The following is an 8,658-nucleotide window of genomic DNA, read 5'->3' as shown; positions in this document are numbered from 1 at the left end:
TACACTTGGCTAAGCGAATGGTATGTCACAGTATGTTGTAACTTCGAATTACATACAAATGTGTCATTCTAACTTGTATGTACATGAAGACAAATCCGCCCGTACGCCTACGAATGTGGAGGTGTATATGTAAGGGCATAAGGGTTCTGATCCATAGAATCCTGATGTTTTATGCACTCAGACAACCACCGACCGTCTAGTGAGTTTTTGGTACTCTATTATGTGTTTGTGCATCAACTTGGTAATGCACTTATATTTGGTATGTTTGCCTCCAGGCTTTGTATGGGCAGGAGATGGTTCAGCGCCATGGGCAGGACTACGATTGGAGGAACCAACCAATCGACCCTTAGGTAGCATATGCTAGTGCAGGAGGATAAGCCCATGGACGATGAGAGTATTTGATTTGGATTTCAAAATTGTTCTCATATGCTTGTGATTGAACTGAGTCCATGGTTTACTCTACTAAGTGCATGGTTCACTCTTGTAGGTTGGGTATTTTTGATTCCACGATTGATTCTAGGGAGCTGAGACACCGTGGACGACAGTCCACATCCTCGTCTTCGCAGTTGTCCCGTTCTCGATCATCCGCCCAAGAGATAGAGATTGCAGTGTTGCGTCAGCATGCAGAGTATCATCAATCAGTTTTGAGGGAAACAAATGGAGTATCAGAGGCAACAAGCTGAGTACCAGAAGAAGAAGGACGAGTATTATTCAAACCTCCATGCCCATAATCAAGCTCTACTCTCGGTAAGTTGAAGTAACATTTTGTTCATAACAACTAAAAACACATGATGTGTACCTTATTTTCTCAACAATGGCTTGCATCTAATTTGTAGCAACTAGCACAACAAGCGGGCGTCTCGATGCCGACATATGGGATGCCGCCTCTGGACTTTGCACTGTCGATGCCAATGTTGTTGCCTCCACCCTGCCTTAATTCCATATGGTATGTACACATATACGTGTGTGACATGTTCATAGTTGTCTTATGTGTTAAAATGAAAAACTTAGTGGTTAATATTTCATGTGGGTGTGTTATAGGGATTTCAGACACCTTTCGCTTCAGTTGCCGCACCTAGATATGCGTCTGGTCAAGACGACACATCGAATTCTTAGGTGAACAACCTTTTCAACACCTAGAGTCCAGCCGGAGGAAGTGGCTATAACTTGAACCAACCAGGTGACGGATATGAGTGATAGTTCATCAAATGTGTTTGATTTGGAACTATGTCAATGTTCATGTCAAGGACTATGTGTCGAACTATGTCAGTGTTTAATTTGGAACTATATGTTGATGTAAAAGACTTGTTGCAACTATTTGGAACTATATGTTTGTGAATGTGAGGTGATGTTTGTGAATGTGAATACTTATGTGAATTGATGTTTGTGAATGTATGTGAATATGTGGTGTAACACCCCTGGTGTTACTGTTACTAAAACTTGAGCATAACATCATCAGCATTAGCATTTCATGTGTTTGATACACCTAGAATGCATTCACTAGGCTGAAGTTTCAAACAAGTTGAATTGATATGGCATTTTGCAAATAAAACCCTGGATTAGGGTACTTAACCCTAAATGGGGTTTAGAAGGGTAAAACAAAATCCAAAAAGAGAAAACCCTAAAGCTTAAGTGAAATAGTCATAAAATGTTTCTAAGAAGGGACCTAAATTACATTCACACCCTTGAAATACCAAAAACCCTAAAAAGGACCCTTTGAAACCCTAAACCTAAACCCTACGGGGCTAAGTGCAAAATCAGTGCATGTTTGGACTAAAGTACAAAAACTATGAAAGTAAGGTATCTTAAGTCATATGGTTCACGATCATGAATATTTGCAAGCTAAACCCTGAATTTTGGACCTATTTGCAAAAAGAACCTATTTGAGTTCTAAACCTAAGTCTGAAATTCAGTGACATTGGCTCAACTTTGGAGCTCTTCATCTTCCAAATTATTGAGAATTTGCCCTAGGTCACCACATCAATTTTGTAGATCTATCAAAGGTGAACAACTTTGTTTAAGGGATTAAACATTGTTGTTATGAAGAATTTGGAGATAATTAAACCCAAAGTCAGGCTGTCAGGCTGTTTGATGTCTGAATTTCAGACTAACAGCACAACTGCAAGAACTTTGGGCACGGATTCTGGCATGATCGAGCAAGAATTTGCCTAGGGTTGCTATACCAAGATTATAGCTGGATCCTAGAGCTATAACTTTGCTAAAGAGTGTCGATCATGTTATTACATAAAATTAAGAGAAAATTCACCCTAAACTTTGGCTGTCAGGTGCACTAAATGAGGAATGGCCATGGTACAGTACTAAAGAAGATCGCCTGTAGCCGTTCATCGTCGATGACCTCTCCGCTGCGATTCGTGCCACCGCTGTCTCGATTCGTGCTCGGGGAGGAATGGATAACACCGGGGATGGGTAAAAAGATCTGGGCGGGATGGATTGCGATTGCTAGCTGGTCCGGCCATCCTGTCCACTTGCCGCGCGGCGGCCGAGTTATCCTCACCGGAGCTCGCCGTTTCACTCAACCGTGCCACGCCTCAAAGCATTCTCCACGTCGTAGGGATCGTGGAGGATAGTCAGTTACCCCTCCTGCACCGTTTTCTCCTCGCTCGCCACGATACGCAGAGCACGGTGAAATATCCAAGTCGTCGTGAGCTGATCTCCAACCCAAATTCCCTGGCCGCCGCTCACGATCACTATAAATTGAGTGCACCCGTGGCTCCATAGGGTAATCACACATCTATTGCACCAATCCTTGCCCCGGATTATCCACCAGGGACCGAGAATTGCTCACTTCCCCCAATCACGGTTTCCTCCACCGTAAAACGCACCTCGCCGTGGCCAGCCACTTCCAGGTTTGTTCATGCTCTCTGCTACCTTGTTTCAGCATTAGTGTGCTTCCCTGATGCTCCTCAACCAACCCAATTACAGTGAGTCCCCCTTAATTACCAGGAACGCGATACCCATTCGAGTGTCCGCGTTGTTTCCATGGACCGATCGATTTACTGTCCCATTGATGAAATTGCTTGAGGGGAAACCCTCGTTAGGTCTTGGATTTGATCTCTGTCAAAGTAGAACGCTAGTCATCACGTGAATCATCCGATACAAGCTCGCCGGAGTTCGTCCCTACGCGGTTCGCCATCATGGACTTCGAACTTAGAAAGGATAGAAGCACGGGGGTGTTCTTGTAGCGCCAAGGACCGCCACTCTAATTTTGAACCGATAAGGGCGTTTTTGCAAAGTTGTCGCGGGCACGCGTGCGCACGGGCGAATTTGCTCGCTGCTGGGCCGCTTCGGCTGAAATGAGCCCAACACTGTTTAAGCTTTTCTCTTTTCTTTTTCTGTGAACTTTAGAAATCTATAGAAAATTGTAGAAAAATGGTAAAAATGTCAAACCAATTTTGCTAAATTCCTAATTTTCATAGAATTTAATAAAAATAGTTTCATGATTTTTAGGTCAAATAGAGAATTTTGGAGCATTTAAAATAGCCTAAAACATTGTTTCTGGATTTTTAGAAAATAGATAATAACTCCAAAAATCCCCAAACTTTTTAGATGATCTTTATACATTATTTAGAAGCCTTGGGTAGAGTTTGGTATGATTTGTACCTTGTTTGATACTTAGGACCCAAAACCCTACCCCTTCCCTTTGAATTCCTTTATTAACTCCGAAAACCCTAGGTTCTCGGAGAACCGTGAAGGAAAATTATATTCAAGACTTTAGAAAATAAACTTTTACTATCTTTGCACTCTCATGAGCATTACATGGGCATTCATTATTATGTATGGTTATATTTAGAAAACGAGGAAGAAGTTGAAGTAGAAGAAGAAAAGACTTCGCCACCACCACCCGAGGAACATCAGGAAGGCAACTGCTTTTATTTTGATATCTGCGGATCCGAGCCTGATTCACCTATAAACCAAGGCAAGCCCCGGTGCATTTGCCACCTCCTTGATTCTTTTAAAATCTTTCTCACTTGCTTGATGCATTAGGTGATAGGAGTTGAATGCTAAAACAATTCCTGCATTACCTTCCTTGAATTTGATTACCTTCCTTTGAATCCCTGTTTTACAAACAGTTTTTACTATGCTTAGTCTTGCTCTAGCAAAACAAAATGTTTTGTTTTTACAAAAGATGATGTGGCAAAGTGGGAGGGATGTTTTCGAAAATAAAACTTGATGGTGAGTCCATCATGGCCATGATGGGTTCAGCATCGAAAAAGATGTACCTCTGTCAGGTACCAAACTTTGGGATTTCAAATGATTAAGCTGAGACCGGGCGGGTGACTTGCATGAGAAGAGAGTCTCGGTGTAGTGTCTCCGTCTGAGTCTATTAAGGACCGTGTCGATGTAGGCCTGCTGACCGAGGACCCTTTAACTGGTCACATGCCTCGTCATGGGTAAGCTTTGCCTCGGGCAGACTAATACCAGAATAAGATACCATGCAATAGGAGTGGAGAGATGGCGAGAGTAGTGTGTACCCTCCGTGGCAAGAGGCTGGACGGTGGTGTATCTGTGCTCTCGGTTGGCGTGAACCAGATCTGGTCTTAAGAACCCCGGTGGCGGGTTGACATATGCAAGGGTTAAGTGCTACATATGTCTTGTGATCAGAGATCCTCAGCTGAGTATAATCGATTTGGATCTCCGTACCTTCGCGGTTATGAAGACTTGGTCACTGACCTATACGTAGAACTCCAGTAAAGATGAAGGGTTGTTATGAAATTGGCTAGTGTAGGTCAAGTGATTGAACTAGGGTAGAAAGAACTCTAGTTACAGGTAATTAAACTTAACTTGACAAATAAAACTGGATTTTTAAGGATCCACTGTTAGTAAGCATTTTTGCAAACAGAATCGTTGATTATTGAGAAACCTTACCTTGACTCCCTTATAACCAGCATACCCTTAAGAGTCTTTTTTTAGTCGGGTAAGTCTTGCTGAGTAATTCCATACTCAGGGTTTTATTCCCTATTATTTTTAGGTGAGGAAGCAACAAACTTTTGTTGTTTCTGTTCCAAGGTGATCTCAAAAGAAGAAGACCAAGAGTAAAGCTGCGGGAGGAAAGGATCCTCCATAAAAACTTTTGTGTAAAACTTATCGGGAGGGGTTTTTGCCTCCCTTGGCTTGTAATAATAATACTCTGCACTCGTATGTTATATTCTGGTCTGTAAATATTAATCTTTGTCTTACTTTTAAATAAAGGTAAGTTAATGTAATGGCTTTCGCACTTTCGTAACTCCGATGCTTGTAATGTCTGCGTGACGGGTAAAACGCTCTTGGGAAAGGTAAGAAAAGTAGATACCGAACTTGTCAAGTGATTTAGGGGCACCTGTAGGGTTGTCTGAGGTCCGTTGGACAAGGACAACTGTAGGTGGGCCTAATGACTTGGGAGGTTCCGTCACATGTGGTTGTATATGAAATCTGTGGTTTTCTCTGTAAATGTCAGAAATGTACAAAATATAATTTTTTTGCAACTGCTGAAATTCATTATGTCTGATGGCTTAACACAAGCCGTCAGACATAATACTTCATTATGTCCGAAGGCTAACATAGGCCGTCGGCTAATATAGGCTACCAGACATAAGCGATGGACGACCGTTAACTGTCGTTACCGAGGATAAAAGCTGATGGCCGAAAGGTGCCGTCAGACATAGCTTATGTCCAATGGCCATCGTCGGAAATAAGAGTATTTTTGACCCTTTACGACAGAGGGACGGGCACCGCTGAACATAAGCCTACGACCGTCCGTCGAAAATAACTTATGTCTGATGGCTTTAACCGTCGAAAATACCGTGTTTTACTAAAGTGACGAACAAGCACCACCCACGTATATGTATTTCCTTTAATCTGGGTTGCTGCTGCTCGTTGTAGTAGCATATTATTGACCAAACTTCTACCACGTCCTACGTACAATCATGCAAGAGTACGTCTGGTTTCACATCAGACACTTATTCACGTTGTGTTTGTTTTTTCAAAGAAGAATGTAAAAGTTCATGTACCTGAGCTCTAGGACATGCCATTTTTGTTTTCTTTTGTTTTTTTGCAAGCACCACGTAGCAGTTTAAAAGCTAAATTCCACCGAATCTATCTCTATATATGCATACACTCAGAATGTCTCCAAAACCCTCCTTAAAAATCATTTGGGAAGTCAATGCATGATTATGCCAAGTGATCGATGAACAAAATAAATAGAGGGCTCTATTTTTATCTTCCTCTCTAGTAGTTTTTAGTAATTAGAGAATCTTCAGGACTCTGTTGTATAATTTACTTGCTAAACCAGAGACAAGTTAACAAAATAAGCACCAACCTTAATTTACCCCCTCCAATAGTTTACCATATGAACTTTCTAAAAAAACGAATTGTTTGGCGCAGCAATTCCAGGTCAGTGCGGCCATCCACCATGTTTGTCGACAGATAGGTTGTCATTCTCGGTTCACCCCATCCACCATGTGTGTTAGTACCGGACCTTGTACATTATTCCCCATGATCTTCATGGGACAACGACGGTAGAAGTGCTACACAAAAAACATTTGTCAGCTTATTCCTTTGGCTTTAATCTGTACCGGTTTCTACTGTTTCTACAATATTTTTGTCTCTATAGATTGCAGCTGCAGCAGCCTGAATAGCTGGCTTCAACGGATACCAGACAATCGAAACTAAATGTCTTAGCTTATAGTCTCGGTTGCATGCACCGATATTAATTAATTGATATCTTTAATACCAATTGTTGAATATATGTTCAAGAGACAATCATGACATATGATAACACTAATGAGTCTTTATGGTAAAAACACATTAGTAAGGGTCTATATGTACCAAAGGTCTGGCATGCTTGAGAGAATCATATTAGCTACCGCTGTCTCTTCCTATGGTTGCAGACGCTCGATACGTCGACACCGCTTCTCTCGATATGCATGGTGTTAGCGCACCGATATTACGATATTTCATCTTCACACGTATGGATATACCATGGTGACACTGTTGTTACTGTGGTGTTGATCAATAATGAACTTGAGGAGGATGGGCAAATGTGTTGTTGTTGGTACGTAAGGACATTCGATGACTTCCACTACATCAATGTGTCCTTCCACTGTGTTGCGCGTCTAGTAGTAGAAATGCATGATTCTGTAGTTACATGCAATCTTGGTTAAACATGGTAGATATGCTAGTGTGTATCGTGCATGATTTCCATTAGTGGTACCAGAGCTAGGTCATGCACAATTTTTGATCTAGATTATTTGCATATAGGTGATACTCCTAGTATATTGCATCTATTTTTCTTTGGTTATAGCACCACTTAGGACAAATGAGGTAATTGCCGGTATAGTCGCATATCTCTACCGACTAGAATCACCGTAGGGATAACAATACATGTATCTTTTAGATTGAGAAAGTCAAGAAATCTGAATTGGATATACTGTTATGGCTCTATGTCACACAATTGTCAATATGATTGATAGTAAAAATAGAGACATTTAGCTTGTCTTGAAATCAACTAGATTTGATTAATCTGGTGATATTTATATATTGCTTTCAGTGATGTGACCAGGAATTTCTGAGTGTAGGACATAGATTATTTGGACAAACCATTTTCATACCGCATGGTAGTATCCGGCTCTCCACCTAGCATGGCTTTATAGAGAATATTATGAATAATATGACCCAAATATAGAAACCACATATAGGACTTGATGATGTAGATCACCATGATAAATGGATGACTTCTATCCTACATTTAATATAATTATCTGTGATGGTTTATTTTCCTACCTTACTATCCACCCATGTACTAAATATGATAGGATAGTTTCCCTAAAAAATTAAGAGTTTATTTTGATACCCTTCCAATTACTATGTTTATATAGATTCTAATCATCACTTGGTGGGCCTACCAAAGCAAAGTCTCATTGATTATTTTAATCTAATAGGGTAAGTCCTGGACATTTGCTAAAGATGAAGGGCAAAGGTGAGGGCAAGGCTAAAGATGAGATCTCAAAGCTAAATGCAAAGTCTAAGTCTGGCCTTTCTTCTAAAGACAAAAATTTCATTGTGGTGACCTTGAGAAACGGTCTAGGAACTACAAGAAGTACTTAGAAGACTAAGGAAATTGAGACTTCTATTTTGTTTATATATGTTATTGAAATTAATCTGGCTATTTCTTTTAGTGAATCATGGGTATTTGATATCAGATCGATGATTCATACTTGCAAATCATTGCAAGGACTAAAAAGGACTAGAATATTTGCTACAAATGAGTTGAATATGTGTGTAGGCAATAGAGCAAAGGTTGTTGCACTAGCCATCGACACTTATCAAGTGCCACTTGTACACATTTTAGAAAGATCTTAACAAATATCTAATCTAGAGAATTCCTAATTTTCAATAGCAACAGATATCTAAGTTTTATAGCTTGCCATGGTTATTATTGTAGAAGATTTTGAAACCTTGCCTTATGCCCTCATTTCATGGCTTCATGATTGTTATAGATATTTCTAAATTTTTTGTTTTGTTTCTGTTGGTACCTCAAGATTGGGGCACCCACTACTGCTGGATCAAGCTAGACCCTCCAGGACCATTGGAGCTTTGTCTTTTAGTTGCACTGGACAGTCCGGTTCCGCACCGGACATGTACTGTTCACTGTTCGGTGCG

The sequence above is a fragment of the Zea mays genome, unplaced genomic scaffold (assembly GCF_902167145.1).
Source record: "Zea mays cultivar B73 unplaced genomic scaffold, Zm-B73-REFERENCE-NAM-5.0 scaffold_521, whole genome shotgun sequence".
Lineage (NCBI taxonomy): Eukaryota > Viridiplantae > Streptophyta > Magnoliopsida > Poales > Poaceae > Zea > Zea mays.
The sequence above is the reverse complement of the archived record's forward strand: the minus strand, read 5'-3'. Positions refer to the sequence as shown.